We start from the raw sequence: 25703 nt of genomic DNA on the forward strand, positions 1-25703 counted from the left end.
TTGTTGGTTCTTCCTCTACCCTAGTTGGTACATCACTAGGTCCTATAGCAGAACCTTTTACTGGTCCTGCGGCATCAAATATCAAATCCATATATAGATTATCGTGCACCACATCCACCCATGTGTCAAAATTATTCTAAAATTCTTCACCATGAATAGTCCAATTCTTATAACCACTAACAAAACCCTTCATGTATAGGTGATGTCTACCGCCATGAGGTTCTATAAATCAATTGTTCTTACACATCGTTCTTACACATTGTGCAGAGACATCTGATCCGGCCGGTGGGATCCATTGTACTAACACTTGCCATTGCGAATTTAATAAAACTGACAACGCCATCCATATATTCATGCGACACCTCATTATCAACTATCCTACGGTACATCCATTCACAGTTTGCAGCCATTTTGTCCTATAATGTTATGGATATTATCATCACCAGTTAAAAGAGAATCATAATAATGCTATGATGAAAAAAATATCTAATTAATCTATTAATTCTTGTTTGGTGATTGTTTGTGAGCAATTTTTTTGTTTCAGTTAATGCATAAATTTTCTTCTCCTCTATACCATAAACATGCTTAACATAAAATGCAATTTCATGAACTTTTATGCATGCATTGATAATTCAATATTTTTGTGTGTAACACCATCACATCATACTTATACACATCACGAGGATATTTAGAAATATGAAATTGCATTCCATAAAATGATACTTTCATTTAAAGCATATTTTCATGATATAGTTTCACATGGAAGGCATAATCAAATAGAAAATAATATTGCAATACATTGCATAATTTCACATGCAAACATAGATACAATTACATCAAACATTGTAATACATTCAAATCATTCATATCAAAACAATGTCAAACATGTACCTGCAACAAACACACTCCAATATCCCACTAACTACTACCATGCCTAGCATGTAATCCGAACTCCAAAATAAGAACACTTCTATTTTCATATATTAAAATCATGCTCAACATGATCTCCAAACTCCATCAAAGAAGTCCTAGTTATCCACAACTAAGTGAGTGTATGAACAGAAAAATGTTGCATCCAAGAAATTAAATAACATGTGATGCGCGTGCATCACTTACTCACCACAGATATTTACCCAATTTGCATTTTGCTTGTTTATTTTCGCATAGCATTTCAAGCCGCATGCAATGCTTAGCATTAAGGACCACATATTTTACTCTCTTATGCACCTGCAATGCACATTACTCTTGCCCGCCAAAGACAAAGACACAAGAAAGTACCAACCCGGTCGAGCAAACACAACGACAAGGGGCAGATCCCCCTGCCGTTGTTGCTTAAACAAGGGCAGGGGAGGGAGCCCCTACCAGAAAGTACCAGTGGCAGGGGTGCGGGGCCCCTTGCTAGCCGAGCAAACACAACGGCAGGGGGGGAGGATCCCTCTACCGCTATTGCTTAAACAAGTGCAGGGGGGCTCCGCCCCCTGCAAGCAGATCCCCCTACCACTGGAAAATACCCGTAGTAGGGAGCTCTCGCCCCTGCCGGTCGAGAAAACAAAATGGCAGGGGGGCAGATCCTCCTGCCACCCTTGCTTAAATAAGGGCAGGGGGGGCTCCACCCCCTGCTAAAAAATACCAGCGGCAGGGGGGAGGATCCCCTGCCACCCTTGCTTAAACAAGGTTAAGGGGGCAGCCCCCTTGCTGGAAAATACCAGCGGCAGGCGGGGCGGATCCCCTGTCGCCCTTGCTTAAACAAGGGCAGGGGGGTCTGCCCCTCTGCTGGAAAATAACAGCGGCAGGGGGGCGAATCCTCTGCCGCCCTTGCTTAAACAAGGGCAGGGGGTCCGCCCCCGTACAGGAAAATAACAACGGCAGGGGGGGGGATCCCCTACCACTCTTGCTTAAACAAGGGCAGGGGGTCCGCCCCCTTTCCAAAAAATAGCAGCGACAAGGGGGCCAGATCCCCTACCAGAAAATATCAGTGGCAGGGGGCGAGTCCTCTACTGACAAGTTAGAAAGAGGGACAAAGGGGAAGCACAGGTACGGGAGGCGAGCTCACTGGAATACTTTCCTATCAGTGGGTCATCGGAGAGCAGGGGCAGAAGGCAAAAGGGCAGGGGCGGAGATGGTCGGGGCAGTCACCGAAGAGCAACACAAGGGTGGTCAATGGAAGAGTAGGTGCAGAGATCATTGGGGCAGTCGTTGGATAGTGGGAGGTGGATGTGGTGGTCGCCGGATAGTGAGAGGTGGACGGGGCGGTCGCCGAAGAGCGGGAGGTGGCTAGGGCTGTCATCAGAGAGCGATAGGTGGTCGAGGTGAGCAGCACAGGGGCGATCAACAGAATAGAGAGTGCAGAGAGGGTCGGGGCGGTCACCGGAGAAAGGGTGGTGGCCGGGGCGAGCAGCGCAGATGTGTGTGTGTGTGTGTGTGTGTGTGAGAGAGAGAGAGAGAGAGAGAGAGAGAGAGAGAGAGAGAGAGAGAGAGAGAGAGAGAGAGAGAGAGAGAGAGAGCAAACACAATTTCGTGCCCTAGATGGGCATTTTACATAAAAAATTAGTGACAAATTCACGACAAAATAATTTCATCACCAACACCGATGCTAAATAGCGACAAAATAATATCTGTTGCTACGCCATCGCTAAGTTCTAACATATTTTGCGATTGAATAATATCCGTCGCTAAGTAGCAATAGATTAGCGATGGATATTATTCCGTCGCTAATCCCACAACTAATTCCAAATTTTGGGATGGCTCATTCTCTCTTGCTAATCCATCACAAAATTATGATGAATTATTTCGGTCACAAATTTCTGTCGCTAATAGACATTTTTCTTGTAGTGGTAGTCTTTTGAATGGAATCAATAACCATTTATGATATACACATTTTAACATTGCACAACTTTGGTCAGACCATTTTGTAAATCACATATTCCTTGATCATTAACATCACCATGGCGGACCTACATGTATAAACAATGACTGTAATCATGACCAATTAAGTAACATATTGTTGTTATCCGAAAAGAATGCATGTCATCATCCTTACCAACTCTTCAGACCATGCCCCAAACTTATTTTCACGTTCTTTCTCTACTTCTGAATTAGTGAGATGTGAAAGTTCTCTTCGCAACTCCAGATCAAATCATCTGCACTTAACAAATATTTATATTACCGAACCATGTACGCATGCATAGAACTTAGTGTTACATATTAAGTATATTTACTTGATATAGGGGTCGATCGTTGAGCAATTAAAAATGATATAGATTTATACTGCGTCATGCTCTCGATCTTCCAAGAGTCTTGACCGACAACTGCCAAAGGCATGCCCAAGTGGTTTAAATATCGATAGTTTGTCAGTCATAGTAAATTATTCTCCATCATCATTACGAGGTGGGAAAGTGTAACGTGTTGGAATGTGAGGTTCAAAGTACATAGATGAGAAATTTGAAATCTCTTCTAAAGTGTATGCCTCAAAAATTGAACCCTCCACTCTTGCTTTATTCTGAACCTTTTTTTTGAGGTTAAACATGCATCTGTCAATAAATTCCCAATAACATTAGAGAGAAAAGTATAAATAAAAATATACCTTTTAAATGGGTACATCCACCAATATTGCATAGGACCACCAACCCTAAGTTCATATGACAAATGTATGATCACATGTTTCATAACATCGATAATAGCTGGCGGAAATATCTTCTCTATTTGACAAATAATAGTGGCGACAGAATCCTCGAGATTCTTTACCTCAGTTACAACAACTTTTGCTGCACACATTGTTCTAAAAAATCTTCTCAACTCGAATAATACCCCTATATAGGTTTGTCTAACATATAAATGAATGCTAGGGGAATCAACCATTGCATAATGACAAGACAATCATGGCTCTTTAACCCATATAATTGTCCATCATCTATCTTCACAACCCGAGCAATGTTAGAGATGTATCCATCCAAAAATCTCAATTGTCTTAACCACTGGCATACCTGCTTTACTTTATTTGGTCTAAGTATGTACCTTGTCTTTGGTTTCAATAATTTGCCATTGTACTCTTGGAGTTTCAATTTTGGTATTTTACATATTACTTTTAAATCCATACGAGCCTTCAGATTATCCTTCATTTCCCCTTTGACATTCATTATTGTATTGAACACATTATCAAACACATTTTTCTCCGCATGCATCATATCCAAATTATGTCATATCAATAAGGTCGAACAATATGGTAGTTCCCAAAATATAGATTTCTTTGTCCAATTGTGATCCTTCCCAAATCCAAGGAAGGGCCTCGCACTACGAGCATATGTCAGTCCATATGAAAAGTATCACAATCATCTTAAAATCTCTATGCTCGACAACCGTGCAGGTGACCCTTCTATTTCAATTGTGCCTACTCGAAACACATTCCTTTGTCATCGGAATACATGATTGCTGGGTAGAAATCGACAATGACAATCAAACCAACATTGCTTCCTTCCATGCGTCAATCTAAAAGATTTTGTATCCTCCATGCAGTACGAACATGCCAACATCCCATGTATGCTCCAACCAAATAACATACCATATGTAGGGAAGTCACTAATTGTCCATAGAATAACAACCTTTATATTGAAGTTTTATTTTTTGTGGGCATCGTATGTGAGAATACTGTCATTCCATAGTATTTTCAGTTCATTAATCAATGACCTTAAATATATATCAAGATTTTGGCCTGAAGAAGTCAGACCAGGGATCAATAGAGACAAGAAAAGATTTTGACACTTCATACACAAGCTTGGAGAAAGGTTGTATGGGGTGGCAAATATCGACCAACACAAGTATGGGGTTGATCTACCCCCAAATGGATTAAATTCATCTGTACATAAACCCATTCTAACATTTCTCACTTCCATTGCAAAGTTCTGATGAGTATGATCAATGTGCCTTCAAGCTTCCGCGTTAACAGGATGTGTGATCTTGTCTTCGTCATATCGAATTTTATTTGCATACCATATCATGTGTTTAGTTATCCTCGAAGATATATACAATCATTGTAATCTAGGGGTAAGAGGAAAGTAGCAAAGTGACTTGTATGACACTTCTTTTGACCTCGTGCAACCATGCCCCTTGTCTTTGGCTTGAACCGAGGATGCCCACATGACGAACATGAGCTGCTATTTTCTTGTTCTTTGAAATACAACATGCAGTGATTTGGATAAACATCTATCTTTTGATACCTCATACCTAAAACGTTGACCATAACCTTTGCACGATAGAGATTTTCTGGCAATTTCTCATCTTTGGGCAACATAGTCTTCACAATAGAGCACAAACGGTCAAAACATGATTAACTCAAATTATACTCTGACTTCAAATTTAGTAGTTGAAGAACTGCAAACAAGATAGTGTGACTCTCACAACCATTTCACAGTGGCTCAACAGCATCTCTAAGTAAGTCATAAAATCTACTAGCTGCATTGTTTGCTGCTTCTTTCTCTACTCGAGTTAGTACACCACTAGGACCCATAGCAGAACCGCGACATCAAATATCAAATTCACATATGGATTATCGTGCACCACATCCAGCCGTACATCAAAATTGTTTCAAAATTCTTTACCATAAAATATATAATTCTGATAACCACTCACAAAACCCTTCATGTATAGGTGATGTCTAACGCCATGAGGTTCTACAAATCGATTATTCTTACACATCGTGCAGGGGCACCTGATCCGACCAATGGGATCCACTGTACTGACACTTGCTGTTGCAAATTCAATAAAACGGTCAACACCATCCATATATTCAAGCAATACCTTATTATCAACTATCCTATGGTACATCCATTCATGATTTATAGTCATTTTATCTTATAATGTTATAGATATTATCTTCACTAGTTAAAAGAGAATCATAATAATGCATTGATGAAAAAATATCAAATTTATCATGCATTGTTAGTAGATATAGTGATTTGATATATATATATATATATATATATATATATATATATATATATATATATATTACAAAGATATTTAGAAAGATGAAATCACATTCATAACACGATACATTCAATTTAAGTATGTTTTCATAATACAATTTCACATGAAGAGCATAATTAATTCAAAAATAACTTTATGCAAACATGGATACAGTCACGTCAAATATTATAATACATTCAATCATTCATATCGCAATAATGTCAAATATGTACCTGCAGCAAACACACTTCAATATCCTGCTAACTACTACCATGACTAGCATGGACTCTGAACTACAAAAATAAGACCACTTCTATTTCCATACATTCAAGTCATGCTCAGCATGATCTCCGAACTCCAGCAAAGCAGTCCTAGATATCCGCAACTAAGTGAGTGTGTGAACAGAAAAGTGTTGCATCCAAGAAAGTAAATAACATGTGATGCACTTGTATCACTTACTCACCACGGGTATTTACCCGATTCACATGCTTTTGCCTTTGCATTTTTTCTTATTTCTTTTTGCATTGCATTTTTAGCTGCATGCAATGCTTAGTACTAAGCATCGCACAATTAGCTCAGCTACGTACCTGTAAAGCACAAATATACAATACAATACAATACAAAATGATCTACTCATCCCTCTCACAAGGAGAGAATGCTACAACTGCACACACACATAACGACCAACTTATCATCACCCGAACATACCTTCATGATTCGCAGATACAGGTCAGAGGCGCGACAAGATGGATGGAGCTCGACTGGTACACGATCGCTCACCGCTATTCCTACATGAACAAGGGCAGAAAAGAAAAAGAAGAAAAAAAAACACAAAGAAGAGCCAATGGGGAATCTGGTACCGACCGATAAGAACCGCGACAGTGGAGGGCCTTCGATTCAGCACTTGTCAGGGAGATGAAGTGAGTCCCAATGACCGCGACAGTGCAGGGTGGAGAAAAGAAAGAAGGGGAAGAAAAGGAGGGATGGGAGGTCAGCGATGGCGCCGCTCTAGTGGTCTGCGGATGAGGAAGGAAGGAGGTGAGGAATCAGGGAGGGGGAGGAAGAAGCGAAGGTCGACGATGGCACTGCTCCGGTGACCTGCGGACGGGGAAGGAAAGATTTGAGGAGAGGACTTGGGGAGGGAGAGGAAGAAGAGGATGTCGGCAATGGTGCTGCTTCAGTGGCCTGCAGATGGGGGAAGGAAGGAGGTGAGGAGAGGACTCGGGAAGGGGGAGCAAGAAGAGGAGGTCGGCGATGGCATCGCTCTGGCGGCCTGCGTATAGGAAAGGAAGGAGGTGAGGAGAGGACTCGGGGAGGGGGAGGAAGAAGAGGAGGTCGGCACACGGCGGTGGTTGGCGGTGGCACACGGTGTTGGTCGGCAGTGACACACTACCGCTATTCCCTCACGCAGTCACTGTTCGTCACCCGAGTTCTGATTACAATATATAAGAAGGATCTTTTAAGGCTTGAAAATCAATGACTTAGATTTTTTGTAAACATGAAGCATAAAAAATCACATTTCTTGATTTGATTACGATGATCTAATAGTCGATTCCAAGCAAATGCACTACACCAAATACATCTGCAGGGTTAGATTTGCAAAATAAACTATGAAAATATTGGTTCATTCTAGTTTACATGTTTTGTTTGTTTATGTATTACAACTTCCTTTAATCCAGGGTAACTAAAATATGTAAACCAGTCAAATATGTAAACTAGCAAGCACCGTGATTTTCATAGTTTTTTTTTTTAATTTTATCGTACAAATACAATCTAAATAGACTCTTGGATCATCCGATTATGATGTATAAGAAGAAACTTTTAAGGCTTGAAAATCAATGACAAAATTTTGTAAACATGCAATCATAAAAAAACACATTTCTTGACCGATTACAATGACCCAATAGTAGATTCCAAGCAAACAGACCATGCCAAATGCATCAATTTGCAAAATTGATGATTTGGACTATCATTATTATTAATCTAAAATCGATGATAATTATTATCATCATTATTAATCTAAAACTGACAATAATTATCATCGTCAATATACTGATTAACTAGTTTAAACTAAAACCGACCATAATTATCATCATTAATGTATCTAAAATCGATGATAATTATCCCATTTAATATTGATCTAAAATCGATGATAATTATTGTCATCAATATGCTGATTAACTAGTTTAATCTGAAACTAATGATAATTATTGTCAATAATATAACTAAAATTGATGATAATTATCATCATCATTATTAATTTAAAATCGATGAAAATCATCGTCATCTATATGAATCTAATGCAACGATAATTATTATCGCACTTAATAAAGAACAGATAATAAATATTGTCGTTGATGTTAAAATTTCATTTTTTCCTAAATCTTTTTGCAGGAGGGCTCGCTTCTTTTCATTTTCTCTATTTTTCTTTTCACTTTTTCCTAATTTTCATTCTTCCCTCTTTATCTCCCTACCCCTTTCTCCCTTTTTTGTTTCCTCCTCGATGGTTGCAACTATGAGCATTGGCTCTTCGTCATGAAGTTCTCAAAGAACCCGGAGCCCTTCAAGGATGAGATAATTGCCACCTACGTCAAAACCCTAGCCATCATCGTCAGAAGGTACTATCTTTTTGTTATTCTTGGCTTTCCCTTCTTTCAGTTTCTTTGATTTCTTGTTCTGAAGGAGATACTTTTTCTTTTATTCTTTTTTTTTTTTGAATCTGGGGGTTAATTAGCGAGGCGGAGGCAATGAATAAGATCTACTCTGTGTGCATGACAACATGTACCAAAGTTGTTTTTTCTTTGTATAAAGTTTGGAATTATGAGAAAAAACACTGTGGTAAGTTTTTTTTTTAATGCTCGCACACTTGTGTAAAGAGAATCAGAGTTGTACTTTATAAGAAAGAGATAAAAACTTTTTGTTATCTCTTTAGTGCTATATCCATGCATTCTTTCTAGAATATTTTGTTCCCACTGCATCATTCTTGTAAATGGGGTATTATATTGTTGTCACTTGTTATTTTATCAAATTTATGCATTGTTTACGACTAAAGTTCCTCTTTTATGTGTTTCTAGCTTTGCAAGGCATTGGAGTCCTTGCACCATTACTAGGAAGAACTAGAGATCATCAACCATTCTTTTAAAGTAGGTGAACATATTTAGCCTGTTGAGAACAAAGAGAAACTTAGATCACTCAGTGCTTGTAAGTTTCCTGCTTCAAATTTCTTTGTTTTTAGCATCATTTTTTTATTACTGACTTAGAGGATGAATTAGGCTAGGCAATTTGAAGTACCATTTGTCCTCTAGTTGTTCATCTTTAATCTTTTGTAGGGACTACTAGTACTTGCATCTCTCTCACTCATATGGCTGCATTTGATGTGCTGAAATTTTTTATTTTCTAGTTCTACTATTTAGGTTGAGCAAATATAAAATGTTCTGTTATGCAAACATAAGATGTTTGTGTTTGAGGATATAGTGCATATTCTTATATTTTACTAATTATCACTTCTTATTATGCATTATTAAAATTGTTGTAATGATTGTTGTTATGGACAATTTTCAATTATATGTATGATTATTTGAATTAAATGAAACTTCTAAAATAATAGGAAAATTTGAAATTTGAATTGAAGTTTGAAGTATTCTGTAATAGTAGAGTTTGAATTATCCTATTTTTCTATAAAATTGAAGTGTTCTGTAATAATTGAAAGTGTTTTGTAATAATCGAAGAGCAATTTCTATAAGAACAAGAAAATTTACATGATTCCATGCAAATTTCCCAAGAATTAAGCAACTTTCCATATAACTATGCAAAATTTCTATGAAAAATTGCATGATTCCATACACATTTCATTCTAATTGAGCAAATTTTTATCAAACTATACAGAAGTTCTATATAAATTTGCATGATTCCATGCGATTTTCCTTCTAATTATATGAATTTCTATTAAACTATGTAAAAGTTCAATGCAAATTCAAACGATTCCATGAGATTTTTCTTCGAATTCTGTGAAGTTTCATCAAACTATACAGAAGTTCATACAAATTTGCATGATTCCATGCAATTTTTTTTCTAATTGATTAAATTTTCATCAAGCTATGCAAAAGTTCTATACAAATTTTTACGATTTTATGTAATTTTCCTTCTAATTGAACAAATTTTCATCAAACTAAGTAAAGGTTCTGTGCAAATTTACACGATTCTATGCAGTTTTCCTGATAATTGTGTGAATTTTCATCAAACTATGCAGAAGTTCTATGCAAATTCACAAAATTCCATGTGATTTTTCTTGTAATTGATCAAATTCTTATTAAAATATAATTAAAAAAAGAGACTTTTATGATGATTTTTATCATTGGCTATATCAAAGTTAATAACGATAATATTTATCTTTGGTTTTCTTAATATAATTGATGATATTTATCGTTGGCTATTTGAACATATATAACTTCAATATACATACGACAATAATTATCGCTGAGTTTAATCTATACCTGGCGATATTTATCATCGGCTTAAAATAATACAGACGATGATATTTATCATAAGATATTTTTGAATATATGTCTTTTAATATAAATTCAACGATATTTATCATCGAATTTAATTACTATTATTGACTATATTTTTCATTTGCTATTTGAATATATATGATTTTTTAATACCTTTATGATGATAATTATCATCGACTTTTAATATATAACCAATGATATTTATCGTCAACTTTCAACAATATAGGTGACAATATTTATCATCGGCCTTAGTTAGTATAGCCGACAATAAATATCATCACCTTTAATTACTATTATTGGTGATATTCTATAGCCAACTGTTTTATACCAACTATAATATATCGACAAATTTATTTTTAGATACACGATGATATATAAATATCATCGAAAATAGTGATATAAATGACCATAAAGGGTTCACGATACAGGCGATAATATTTATTGTCGTTTATGTTATTGGCTACCATAAATCATATATTGCCAAAGATAAATATCATTGGTAATGACCTCTTTTTTCTTATAGTGTAGAAATAAGGGATGTGATGGGTGAAGGTCCTTGAATCTAAACCCAAATCCATTACCCATTTTATTTTCTAGATCCAAATAGAGATCCAAACACAATTTAATTTTAATTTGGATTGCATCCGCTCTCATTCCAATCAAGTATGTTGATCCATTTGGGTCTCTTATATCCAAATAAGGATCGAAACACATTGATTTAAAAATACCATTTCGGGTGGGTTGACTCATGTGGATCCATTAAGATCCAAACCCAAATAACTTTTGGATTTATTTGATCCGATGTATTCCACTTGGATATTCTGAATTCAGAATTTTGTAAGTGGGTTTTGATCGGATCTTTATTAAGATCCAAACCCGAATACTTCTTTCAATTTCGTAAATCCAAATTAATACTTAGATAACTTTTGGATTTATTGGATTCAATGTATTCCACTTGGATATTCTGAATTCAGAATTTTGTAAGTGGGTTTTGATTAGATCTTTATTAAGATCCAAACCCAAATACCTTTTTCAATCTTGTAAATCCAAATAAATACTTAGATAACTTAGATTTATTCTCTCTTAAATCCTTAAACAAATTATTTAATTATAAATTAAATATAATCGATGAATAATAGCTAACTAATTAGCCTAAAAATGGAAAATTAAATTAAATACCAAAATATTTTCCTTTTTTATTATATCAAAATTCCAAAAATTTAGCGGGTATTACAAATCCTCTCTTTCGAATATCAACTACAACCTTGTCTAGTAATAATTTCTACCAACGGGGGCTTCAATTGTTTGGTAGGAACTCTTAGTGCACTCCACCATGTGTTGGGACATCGCAAGTTCAAAACCCAAAGGTACCCTATCTTGCCTATCAAAATAATAATAATAATAATAATAATATCCACTTTAGGTTATTTGCATGCACTCTCATTGTTCTCTTGTGACCAACTTTGTACAATTGTGTCTAGAGTTTGTTTTGCTTTGGTTGAGTCATGATGTAAGTGTTGAGTCACTTGTAACTTTCACTAAGCCACCCTTGCACTTTTGTTCAGGTTGATCAATACCCTAAAGGGTTAGCTTGTAGATCTGAACTGTAATAAGCCCACAGGCAAAATTGTGAATGAATGCAAATGTGTTGAGATTTCTTTGTTCACCCTCAATGTGATTACTTTCAAGTGATTGCATTTTCTTTCCCTCTTTTCTCTTTCGCTCTCTTGCACTCTCTAACATCAAAGCTTTTATAGTGGCAAGCGAGAGACCATAAGGCTTGCGACGGTAAAGAATGATTGTCGTGCTGCACTGACCTATTGAATAAATAGGCCCGTGATAAGTGATACCAGAGCCCGTTTGTGAGCTAGAGAAGGAACTCCAGAGTTAGTGTCAAGAGACGCACCGACACACTGCAATTTGTGAGCAAGACATCGTGGCATCCTAATACAACTAGGTAAGGCAGTTGCCGAAACCGAGGAGATGGGTTTACCTCAGAGCCATGAGCAGATGGCCGAGACTGTCAATAGACTGGTGGCTGATGTGACTGCATGAAGAAGCAATTTCATACATATTTGAGTCATTCAGAGGATTGGACAATGAGGTGAATAGCTTATGAGAGCAGGTGAACTTGCTGATGGGACAAATTACTTTACTGACTACGATAGTAACCACCCTGCAGACTAAAGTAGGAGAGATTTAGTTAAAGAATTGCACTTTGTAGCGGATGGTGACCTTAAATGGAAAAAATGGTGATAGGCCATCAAAGATAGATGTGCCGAGGCCAACGAAGTTCAATGGTTCAAGGGATAACAAGGCCATAGAAAACTTTCTGTTCCAAGTGGATGATTACTTGGACATTTAGAATATATTGGCTGAGGACCTCAGAGTGAAGGTTGCAACAACTCTGCTCGGTGTAGATGCTATAGCCTGGTGGAGACAGACATGAAAAGAGGGCATTGCATAATTGATACCTTTGAAGCCTTAAAAAATGAGCTACACAACTACTTTGTTCCAAAGAATGCACAGAGGCAAGCTTATCAAATGTGGCAGAACTTAAGCACACTGGATCGTTGCAAGACTATGTCAGAACATTCTGGAAGCTCATGCTAGATGTACCTAATATGTCAGATAAAGACAAATTCAACTAATTTATTGTAGGGCTATAACCATGGGCACAATCCAAAGTAGAAAAGAGCAATCCCAAGACTTTGAAAGATGCGTATGTGACAATCAAATGCCTAGTGGATACTCAGCGCAAGACCTTCACTCTATCAACCAACGTCAAGAAGAAGCCTGGCCATGGAGTCAAGAAAGAAGATCGACATGACAACAAGGGTGAAGCATCGACCCAACACCATTTCAACAAAAAAACAGAATTACAAGAAGTACAATAATAATGCAATAAAGGCTGGGTTGTAACTTGTTGGTTTTGTGGTGATAGACATATCGCAAGGCAATGTCCTAAGTACCTCATGAAAGACGATGAGCAATCCAATGTAGTGCAGGCAGAAAGTAGCGACACTGAGGTCATGCAACTAAGGATAAGAGTTATGCAATCGATCAACACAGTAAAAAGTTGTGCAGTTAAAAGCATATCAGTTAGCAAAGAACTCATGTATCTAGAAGTCATTAAAAATGAAAAGTCTACTACGAAAATGGTAGACTCTGGGGCCACACATCACTTTATCTCATGGGAAGAGACAAAGCGGTTGGGCTTGAAGCCCAAGCCAAAGCAGAGGACTATCAAGATGGTAAACTTTGAGGCTAAGCCCATCCATAGGGAAGCAAGGGATGTACTTATCCAAATTAGGAGTTGGATCGTCAAAGCCAACTTCTCAGTGGTGACCCTAGACAATTTTTGAATGATTTTGGATATGAAGTTTCTTCGCAGCTAGAATGCAATGCTGCTGCCAAAGTTTAACTCATTGACGATCATGGGGCACAACTCTTCACACACGGTGCAATGCCTTACTTTTGAAGGCAATTCTTTAATTCTACTGCCATGCAATTAAAGAAGGGTGTCAAGCGAGGAGAGCAAACATTCCTAGTGGTCGTGCACACAGAAGACGAGAAGGTGGAAGCAACAGTGCCACCGACCCTTGCCCCACTGTTGGCGGAGTTTCGAGTAGTGATACCCTCAAAACTACCAAAGCATTTGTCGTCGATACGCGAGGTCGACCATAATATAGAGTTGACCCCAGGGGCAAAGCCCTCTACCATGGTCTCTTATCACATGGGACCAATTGAATTAAATGAGTTGCACAGGCGACTAGATGAGATGTTAGAAACATGCATTGTTCATCCTTCGAAAGTACCCTTTGGTGCCCCTATACTCTTTCAGGTGAAACATGATGGTTACAAAAGGCTGTGTGGATTACCATGCATTAAACAAGGTCACAGTAAAAAAAAAAGTATCCGTTGCCACTAATAGCGGGCTTATTCGATCAGCTTGGCAGTATATGTGTCTTTTTGAAGCCAGATTTGCGATCGGGTTACTGGAAAGTGAGGATTGCAGATGGCGATGGGCCCAAGATAACTTATATCACTCGCTATGGTGTTTACGAATTCTTAGTGATGCTATTTGAGTTGACTAATGCTCTGGTCACCTTCACGACATTAATGAACAAGATCTTCTACCCCTACTTAGACAAGTTTGTGGTAGTCTATTTTGATGACATCATGATCTATAGTAGCAGCATAGAGAAACATATCGCGCACTTGCGAATAATGTTTAAGGGATAATGACCTCTGTGTCAAGCGAGAGAAGTGTCTCTTTGGCCAAAAGGAGATAAGCTTCCTTGGCTACATCGTGGGAATTGGTTTGCTGTGCATAGATGGGCAGAAGATAAGCTTCATTCATGAATGGAGTCTGCCAACCAAAGTGCCAGAGTTGCGGTCATTCCTTGGCTTGGCAAACTGCTATCAATGGTTCATCAAGGGCTACTCCCTCATTGCTGCACCCCTCACAGATTTGCTGAAGAAGAATCAGGTATGACTTTGGATAGGAGCTTGCCAAGATGCCTTTGATGGCTTGAAGAAGGCCTTGGTGAGGGAACCAATGTTGCGGTTGTTGGACCCCACAAGCGCCTTTGAATTCCACACAGATGCTTCAAAATTTTCTATCGGCAGAGTTATTACGCAGGAGGGTCATCCGATTGCTTACGAGAGTCGAAAGTTAAAATATACAGAGTGGCGCTACACTGTGCACGAGCATGAGATGACAATCATCGTGCACTACCTCAAGACCTGGTGACACTATCATCTAGGTGCCCAGTTCGTTATCAAGACAGACAATGTCACCACGAGCTATTTCCAAATGCAAAAGAAGCTGACGTCCAAGCAAGCTCGATGGTAAATGTTTCTGGCTGAGAAAGACTAACGTTGTTGCTAATGCCCTGAGTCGCAAGGCAGAACTGGTGGTTGTGCAAGTAGAGCCTTATGAAGTTTACTTTGAGGGTGCATTGATGGACCACATTCGTGAAAGAATGCAGCAGGTCCCGATGACCCAACACCTTATCTTTCTGGCACAAGCGAAAAAGACTCGACGATTTTGGCTATGGTATGACCTCCTTGTGACTAAAGGGGAACATGTCTTCGTGCCGTGATGGGGAAGTCTTTGTTACGAACTGCTTAAGGAGTGCCATGATATACACTATGGGCTAGTAATCCAGGATAGGAGCAAACTATAACACAACTTGAGAACGATTACTATTAGCTGCAGATGAGAGACGATGTGGAGGGGGGTACGTGCAAACGTGCCTCGTCTACCAGCAAGACAAGGGGACCAACTAGAAGACTGTCGGCATCCTTGAGCCTCTACCTATTCCAGAACGTCCTTGAAAAAGCATTTTCATGGACTTCATTGTTAGTCTGCCAAGGGTAGATGACATCAGCTCCATCCTGGTGGTGGTGAATCATTTCTTTAAATACGCCACCTTCATACCAGCTTCTAAGGAGTGCCCCACAGAGAGGACTACAAACATGTTTGTCAAGCATGTTGTGAAGCACTGGGGTGTACCAAGAAGCATTGTGAGAGATCGCGATGCTCATTTTATGGGTAAATTTTGATGTAAAGTATTTCAATTACTCAGCTCCGATCTGGTATTTTCAACAAGTTTTCACCCACAAATGGATGGACAAACAAAGCGCATCAATAGACTATTGGAGCAATACCTCAGGCACTTTGTTAGTGCCAATCAGAAAGACTGGGTGAAGCTCTTAGACGTTGCAATCTTTAGAAGAGCGAGTCTTCAGGCCACAACCCGTTCAAGATAGCTATGGGGCAACAACCGCTGACCCAGCATACTCTAGCTGCAAAGAAAAAGTAAGGCCATCATTTGCCTATCAGTTTGTTCAAGACTGACACAAGTAGATTGAGTTGGAAAAGACATTTCTGCACAAGGCGGCTAAGATGATGAAAAAGTAGGCAGACAAACATCGTTGACCTACTGAGTTTCGTGTTGGAGACCAGGTGTTGGTGAAACTTTACCCAGATCACATAGGCATCTTCCATAGGTGGCACCGCAGACTGATCAGGAAGTATGAAGGACCATTCACTATCACCAAGAAAGTGGGCAATCTGGCGTACAAGCTGGACCTGCCCCCAGATTTCACGGTGCATCTGGTGTTTCACGTGTGCAACCTGAATTCATTCTATGCGGATGAGAGGGATCCAGAACGTAGCATGCCATAATGTGCTTCTATCATATAGAGGGCCCCAACAACACAACAGACCAAAAAGCATCTCAGCAAGATCCTTCACCAAAAGGTCAACTACTTAGGCAAAGTGCAAAAGTATTTTGTGCAGTGGGAGGAGACAGTAGAACCGACGTGGGATCCAACATTTTGGATGAAGAGCTGCTATCCAGATGAAGTCAGGGCCTACCATGAAACAGATGACACCGAGGGCAACACATAATTTGAACGGAGAAGCCTGTTTTCCCGTGACCTACCTTGTAAAGTTGCGTCTAGATTCCGTTTTGCTTTGGTTGAGTCATGATGTAAGTGTTGAGTTACTTGTAACTTTCTCCGGGCCACCCTTGCATTTTGGTGCAGGTTGATCAATACCCTGAAGGATTAACCTATAGATCTGAACTGTAATGAGCCTGCGAGCAAAATTGTGAATGAATGCAAATGTGTTGAGCTTTATTTGTTCATCCTCGTTGTGATTACTTTAAAGTGATTGGAATTTCTCTCTCTCTCTCTTCTCTTTCACTCTCTTGCTTTCTCTATAATCAAAGCTTCTGCAACGGCAAGCGAGTGACCAAAAAGGCTTACGGCGGTAAGGAAGGACCGTTGCATTGCACTGACCTATTGAAGAAATAGGCCCTAGACACTCGTACTCTCATGTATTTTTGTGAGGCCTTCTATAGCAACGCAAACATCGATCCGCTTTTTCCCATAGAAAGAGAAGTCAACTTTCAATGCAAATCTCCCTTACTGTGGGCAGGAGTTCAAACTCATGTTTTGTGGAATGGAAGACAGGTTTTGTAGCAGAAAAACATGTATTCTTAGGCATGTCAGGTCTGGCTTGAGTTGGTTTCTTGTTTATTTTCGGGGTGACTATGGGAGAGAATTTTTATATGGACTCCCAAGGGGCTCACTGAATCCTTAGGATAAGGGCTTGTTTGGAATTTATATCTGGGATGGGCGTTTATAGAGTTTATGCATTTGAAAAAGTGGCAGCTGCTAAATCCATGATTTAGTGTAAATATAAAGAAGAAAGGGCCTCACTTCCCATACCAAATGCATAAATGCCCATCTCAGCACCGAGATTCCAAACAGAACCACCAAGGTAGTTTGACCAAGATTTTACCCCGGGACCACCAAATGCGTGAGCCCATCACAGTGACTAGATTCCAAACAGGCTCTAAATGTAGTCTTCCATCCATTTATAATGCATCTATTGGTAGAAGGCGGAGCGGTTCCCAATTGAAATGTGTTGTGGGCACTCTTTTGTCTCGTTCACTGTCTTCCTCTCTTATTTTGGGAAGGGGCATGAACCGTTTTAGCAACTTGGCCTTGAATATTTGAAATATGGTGAAAACATGAATATTTTAGTCATTTTAAATGACTGAAATACCAGTCATATAAAACCACACCCAGCACGAAGACCTGGTCGAGCTGGCTCAGCCTGTCATACCTACGGTCATTGTGCCAGCAGCGTAAAACTCGGAGACTAGGACCCCAGTCCCCCAGTCCCCCAGGCCTATGCAATGCATTGGCTTGCCTAAAGGGATGACGCCCCCATATTGTCTATTTCCCAGAAAAAGTTTATGTTTTAAATCTTTATTCATTTGTACACATTTTTTTCCCATTATTTATTTATTTGTTTTGCCAATATTTTTGCCAAGAAATTAAAAAACAAGAGAACAAAATATTTTCATATTCTGGCGAGAATTTGACTGTCATTTTAAATATTTGTCATCATGCGCACAACCAAGGCTCTATCATAACTAAATTTGGTTTTGATAGCTACCTTAATCAATTCAAGCCAGTTTTGAACTATATTCAGATGTATAAATACTCCAATGTTTATGTGGATAACTAAGCTAAAGGCATTCTAAGAGAGAGAATCATGTGCAGTGAATGAGACGAAAGAGGGCAAGTTGATATATGTATACATACTCTATAAGAGGAAATATATATATATATATATATATATATATATATATATATATATATATATATATATAGAGAGAGAGAGAGAGAGAGAGAGAGAGAGAGAGAGAGAGAGAGAGCTGCAGTAACTCATGTGCAGTGAATGGTCCGAAAGAGGGCAAGTTGATAAAATGTTCGTCTCTCTTTCCAATGTAAAACAAGAAAATAATGAAGGATGTCTACCGGTCTGATTTGGCTGGGACAAGATAAAACCGAATCGGATTCAGAGTCGTGAAAAAAGATCAAACTGAATCCAGATCCTACTAGTCCAAAACCTGGTATTTGCACAGTCACATTGGGATTGGATATAAATGCAAAATTACTGCCAAATCTGAATCCGATTTTTAATCGGATCCAGATTTGATAACCAAATCCAACTAATGGGTTTTGAAGGAAAGACGTAAATGACTCGTGGCAATTTGGGGTGGCAAAACCTGACACGACCCGCCAACCCGCCTCTTAGGCGGGTTCGGTTGGGCTTAAGCCAACCCATTTAATAAAAGGGTCGACCCGCGCAACCTGTTTTTTAAACGGGTCGGGTTCGGGTTGGGGGTATGCCAACCCACCAACCCGGCTGACCCATTTAATGAACGGGTTAGGCGGGCGGGTCAACCCGCCAACCCGTCTGCCAACGCCACCCGCAAACCCGGCCCGTCAACCCACCAACCTGACCCACGAACCTGAGAACCCGTTTACCCGACCCAACCCATTTATTAAATGGGTTGGCGGGTCGTGTCGGGTTACCCGTTTATTAAACGGGCCGGGTTCATGTTTGCCACAGCCGACCCGTTTAATAAACGGGTCGGGTTTGGGTTGAGGTATGCTGACCCGCCAACCCGTTGGGTCGACCCGCCAACCGGACACGATTGCCACTCCGCAATTGCCTTTCTGCAATAATTACGTGACTAATGTGATTCTTTTCTTTCTCCAATAGGCACATGACTCATGTGCCTCTTGCCTTACTTGAGGAAAGAATTAGCAAATGCAAGAAGCACATGTTGAACAAGTAGGGTTGATGAACGAGCCAAACATGATAAACAGATGGTGCCTTCAAGCTTGTCTCATTAATGTGATGAGCTAAGCCAAGCTTGAGCCCAAGTTAAACAAGCCGAGTTCAAACTGGCTCGTTTACCAAAAAAAAAGGGTTTCAAACCAAAAAATAATTATAAAATTTAGATCTGATCCAAGCTCAAACTGATTGATTACAAAAGATACATTCCTTCAAAGTTGTAAGCAATAAGATTTGAACTCTAAACTTATTGCTTGCAAGCAAAACACTCCCAAGTTATACACCCTATGATATAAAACATATTTATCACTAGCTAATGAGCCTAAGCATGCAAGCCAAGCCGAGTCAAAACTCCTGTTTGTGCTCAGCTAGCTGACCCTATTTCATCGGTTTGAATGAGCTCTTTACGAGCCAAACAGGAGCCAAGCCGCTGCAGCTCGTCTCACTTCTACCCTCACAATTGGCTTCTATTTTCTTATTCGGGACCCTAAAATGGATAACAAAAGTTGCCCGGATTTATATGTGACCAATTTGGCCAATGAGTGATACGAGAAAGAGAACAAACAGTGACCAGAGGTCCCCACCGTCAGTGCACCCATTGTTTGTTATTGAAGGCCCATGAATGCTGCCACGTGATTGGTATAATATCCCCCCCCCCCTCCCAAAAGGGACCAGTAGGTGGGTCCCAACCACCTATTGGTCCCAACCACCTATTGGTCCCAACAACCAGTTGCTCCAAACTACTGAAATCTGTTTAACTCATGAGTTTTGATCAAAGGAGCAGCCAAGTGACATGCCTGATATGAGGCCCATGCTACATTGTCACGGGCAGACTTAGTGTGCAACATACATAGTGCAGACTTCTCCACTCCCTGGATCCCTCCTCTCCACTCATCCCCTATGTTCGTACCCAAAGTTTGGATTTCATTAATGCAATTTGTTTTGATCACTGACATAGACGTCATCTACATCATTCATTTAGTGAAAAGATTGACATTTAATTAAATCGCTGAAATCCGAGTTGCCTGCAAGTTTCTTTTTGGCGATTAAAATATCAATGGTTGATAACACGAAATTTTTTAATTTAAAAAATTTCGTGTTGTTTCTTAGAAAAAATATAATCCAAGAGTCAATTCTTATTAAATCCACCAAGCTGAATCCATCTATAAGGTCAGATTTGCTGGAAACAACTGGCATCATAAGATTTAAGAGGGTTACAAAGATGGTAGATGAGACGGGATGGGTGAAACCAAACTCTCCAACTACCAGTTTGCACGCACTTTGCAATCCCATTGAAAAAATAAAATAATGAACACAGATCCAATCATTTGAAATATGATGGGTTCCACCATGCATTCAATCCTAGCCATCCAATCAATGGTTAGAATTCAATGTAGGATGGAACCCATCCTATTTCAAATGATGGGATCAGTGTTCAGAAATAATCGATAGGAGCAGATCCAGAGTGCTTTACAAAGTAAACGGGCCACCCGTGGTAGAGATTTTCTGTGTTTGTGTGTGTGTGTGTGTGTTTTTTGCAGAAAACTGTTAACGTACGTTGGTAATTTTATGTGTTTAACTGTGGCCCGAGTACTTTCACCTCAGCATGAATCCAGAAAATTTTGCTATAAATTAAGAGGAATACGAGCAAGTGAAAGAAAGAGCCACAGAAGCTTCAAAATGGTTGCTTTGAATGATCTTATCTTTTGGTTTCCTGCTGTGTTAGCGTGCATCTATGGCTTTCATGTCATTTCCAGAAAAATAAGCAAGCTCCCACCAGGCCCGACGGGCCTTCCATTGGTTGGTTCTATCTTCGAACTTGGCAAGATGCCCCCATGAGTCGCTCACTAGGCTCTCTAAGCAGTTCGGACCACTCATGAGCCTTCGACTTGGATTCAGAACCACCGTGGTGGTCTCCTCTGCTGAGATGGCCGAACAGGTGCTACAAAAGCATGACCAGGCATTTGCGGGCCGAATCGTCCCGGACGCCATTGACGTATTCGACTACCCCAAATATGCACTGGGGCTAAGTCAGAACGTCCCGAGATGGCGAGAGCTAAGAAGGATTTGCAACACGGAGTTATTCACGCCCAAGAGATTGGACGCAATGAGGGGCCTCCGGGAGCAGAAGGTGCAGGCCCTCCACAGGCACGTCCGCAAAGCGTCTGCCGAAGGGCGCGTGATCGATATTGGCAAGTGTGTCTTCGCCACTATCCTCAATTTGGTGTCTAACACCGTCTTCTCAGAGGATGTGATCGATCTGGATTCAGAATCGGCCGGAAAATTCAAGAGCATAGCATGGGGGATCTTGGATGCTGTCGGAAAACCGAACCTCGCCGACTACTTCCCGGTGCTAAAACTGATCGATCCTCAGGGTTTGCGGCGAGAAGTAGCAGTTCAATTGAAGCTATTGTATGTTGTCTTGGATGAATTGATCGACAAACGCTTGGAGTCTCATGCTGCATCAAAGGGGCACAAGAAGAGTGATGATTTCTTAGAAGTCCTCCTTGAGCTTAGTAGGGAGCCAGGCTCCAACTTCGCGAGGGAGAGCATGTACCCCTTGTTGACAGTAAGCTTCTTCTAACCCTAATTTTAGTGTTTGAATAACTTCAGGGAAAATTTCTTTTAGGATGCACCCTTTTCCTGATAATTGCAAAAAGAATCTCATGTTTTCTTTAAAAAAATCTTTCAAGACTGAAAACATTCACTGGAACTGTCAAATTAAAATCTGAGATTTCATGATTAACATCCATGTAAAATGCCAATTTTAACTAGCTTTGGTCTGAAAGATGTCTTTTACCTATTTTTTTTTGCAACAAGAGCAGTTTAGTGATTTGATTTTGTCATACAACGTAAGGTACTCCAGTGTCCAACCATAGTGACAAATATCGCGAGATTTATGAAAATCTTGCGATAACATTGGGAGAAATTGCCTGAAAGTTTAAAACAACAATTTCTCGTGAGATTTTCAAAATATCGTGATATTTATAAAAAAACATAAATACCGTGATTTAAACATGATATTTATGTTCTAGATGGCTATTTATCATGAAAAACCCATGTATTCTTATTTTTAAAATATTTTTTTAATAGTTTTTTTATAAAAATATTTTTTAATTTATTTTTTTATTGTCAAGATTTTGCAGAGAAAAATGGAAGATTTATGAAAATTTTTCAATTTCTCACAAGTTTTTGAAAAATGAGATTTTGTCGTTTTTAACGTTTGTCACTATGTCTCCAACTATGGTCTCAGTAATTTCAGTAAAAAGTTGGGTGATAAAATGTGTCTCCGGAAAACACCAGTCTCTCTTTTCGGAAATTTCAGGTAAAAGGTGAAACTCTAAATGAAATTTCTGTCATTTTTTAAATAAACGACACACTTTTTGTCTCATCAATATATATCCACCGAAATTTCAAAAAGGATCCAATGCTTTTGACATAGGATGGGTCGTATAATCCTAGCCGTCCAACTGAAGCATTTGCATGCATGTCTAGGATCATCAGTCCACAATGTGAACCAATCCAACTGGACAGCTAGGATTGAAGGCAGGATGAAACCCATCCTATGTCAAATGATAGGATCCGTACTCCCAAAAATTTCAAATAATTCTCAGTTCTTAATCCAAGTTATGTCACATTGACACGCTATTTTGGTTATTTATCTTAAACAAAGTTTGGCAAGCTTTTCCTTAGTATGTATATATTGTGACCTGTATAATAAACAGGACCTCTTCGTCGCTGGAAGTGATTCAAGCAGCGGCACCGTGGAGTGGGCAATGAGTGAATTACTTCGCCACCCAGAAAAGATGGCTGCTGCACGTTCTGAGCTGAAACGAGTCATTGGAGAGGGCCGTTTTGTAGAAGAGACAGACATCCCACAGCTCCCTTACTTGCAAGCAGTGATGAAGGAGACCCTACGATTGCACCCACCTCTTCCTCTTCTCCTACCACATAGAGCAGATGTAACCACAACGGTAGTTGGCTTCACCATCCCTAAGCATGCTCAAGTGCTTGTCAATGCATGGGCTATCGGACGTGATGCCACATACTGGGAAAACCCGACGTCTTTTCTGCCTGAGAGATTTATGAGTTCGGACGTAAATTTCAAAGGGAAGGATTTCCAATTCATTCCTTTTGGATCAGGGAGGAGGATATGCCCTGGCATGCCTTTCGCGATGAGTATGGTCCATTTGGTAGTTGCTTCTCTTGTCCATTCATTTTCATGGAAACTTCCCGAGGGCACACTTCCTGAGCAAATTGATATGGAGGAGAAGTTTGGATTAAATCTGCACAAAGCTGTGCCTATGAGTGCAATTCCGGTGTTGGAAGTATAAACCTATTTTGGGTTGTGATTCAACTTGATTGCTGTTGAAATTATTGTATCGCTAGGAGTTATGGGTAGTTTTGTCAATGCACCGTGTGTTGAGATTTAATGGGTAAAGTCAGTACTTTTATAATGTAATATGGGGCAGCATGGGCATGAAAAAAGTGTTAGCGTGAGGTTATTATGTAGATTACCCATTCACATAATGGGTAACTCTCAAGTCATGTATTGGATGCTGTGGGTCACGTAGTGGGATATGCTGGTGTGGAACCATTGAGATGGCATGCGAGGAGCTTAGAGGAGGTTATATAAGTTATGAGTAATGCGTGTTAAGGCATGAAGGCAGTGCTTATAGCGGTGCATGTCATTAGTAGTCATTAAGATGAAATTCTGTAGTTAGAGTTGTGGCTCATGAAAGAAAGGTCCACTCTATATATACCTATGAGGTATATAATTTGAGCAGTATTATTCAATAAATTAATGTTTTTTGAGTTTTTATCCTTCTTGAGCCTTTTCTTTGTGTGAAAGTGAGAGCCCCCACTAATTTTCATTCATCCCTCACCCTTAATGGAAACGTAAATGGTTGTAACATGCTCCAGACCCAAATTAATGCAAATCCAGTGATTTAGGCTCCAGAACAACTGCACAGAGTCTCAAAGACTACAAAAATTTGTGCCCCCTATGAGTGTTTTCCTCTCCCTTAATTGTGACATAAATGGTTCTGATATCAATTAAAATGTAGTGATAACATTTGGTAATCTCACCATGAGGTGAAAACACCTTTGAAAGTCATAGCCACAAGTTGTTTAATCAGGCCTTGTAGATGTGTTATCATGTTTCAAATAGTAGGAACTGGCTTTTGAATCGTGATTTTCAATAAAAAACATGATTTTATGACCCAAGAAAATATCACTCATTGTAGTCCGTTGATTTTTGAAGCCTTAACAAAACATGCCTACGTGTGGCAATCAGACAATTCAAAAGTCCTTTCTCACTAAGAAAAATATATAAGATCACATTTGTAATGTTAGTTTCATGAAAAACAATAAAAAAACAAATTATAAAAGAGACATTTGTACCTTGTCACAATTACTAAATGTTATACTCTTTCTTATATATATATATATATATATATATATATATATATATATATATATATATATATATATATATATAGAGAGAGAGAGAGAGAGAGAGAGAGAGAGAGAGAGAGAGAGAGAGAGAGAGAGAGAGAGGTCCAGTATGATCCAGCTCAAAGTAGATTCGGACTTGTACTACATGAAATCAGCGCCGAGTGGGACGACCTCTTGTGAGTTTGATATTGAATCAGTTTCTTAGGTTTTCATGGCGATTGCCAAGCACCCATCTGGCCTAAAATAGATGAAAAATGGAAGACAAGTTCAAATAGTTGGCATTTGGGATGAAAAAATTGGGAATGAGAAAAATTGAAACGCACTAAATGAACTTTGATTGCTGATTTAATATTGAAGACAAAGCTGAAATGTTTGTTGGCTGGGCTCACAATCGATTCCTAGCAAAGCTTTATGATGGGTCCAACTACCAAGCTATGGCATCAGCACCGAGCTGGCCAAGCTTGACACGCCAGGTTTTTAGGATGACCTGAACCAGACAAGGGCTCCTCAGTGATTGTTATGGGTATGTCAAGGTTCAAGGCTTATCGAGTCTAACCACATGGCTAGGCTAATGGCTTGTCTGCTTGACTTGCTATCTATGG

General features: G+C 39.3%; 1 pseudogene; it reads left to right on the top strand.

Moving 5' to 3' along the window:
* The first annotated feature begins 21571 nt into the window (after positions 1-21571).
* On the top strand, positions 21572-23978 carry LOC149840164 (geraniol 8-hydroxylase pseudogene; annotated as a pseudogene).
* Positions 23979-25703: the final 1725 nt, after the last annotated feature.

Source organism: Nuphar pumila, chromosome 4 (genome assembly GCF_984573655.1).
Source record: "Nuphar pumila chromosome 4, dmNupPumi1.hap1.1, whole genome shotgun sequence".
Classification (NCBI taxonomy): Eukaryota; Viridiplantae; Streptophyta; class Magnoliopsida; order Nymphaeales; family Nymphaeaceae; genus Nuphar; species Nuphar pumila.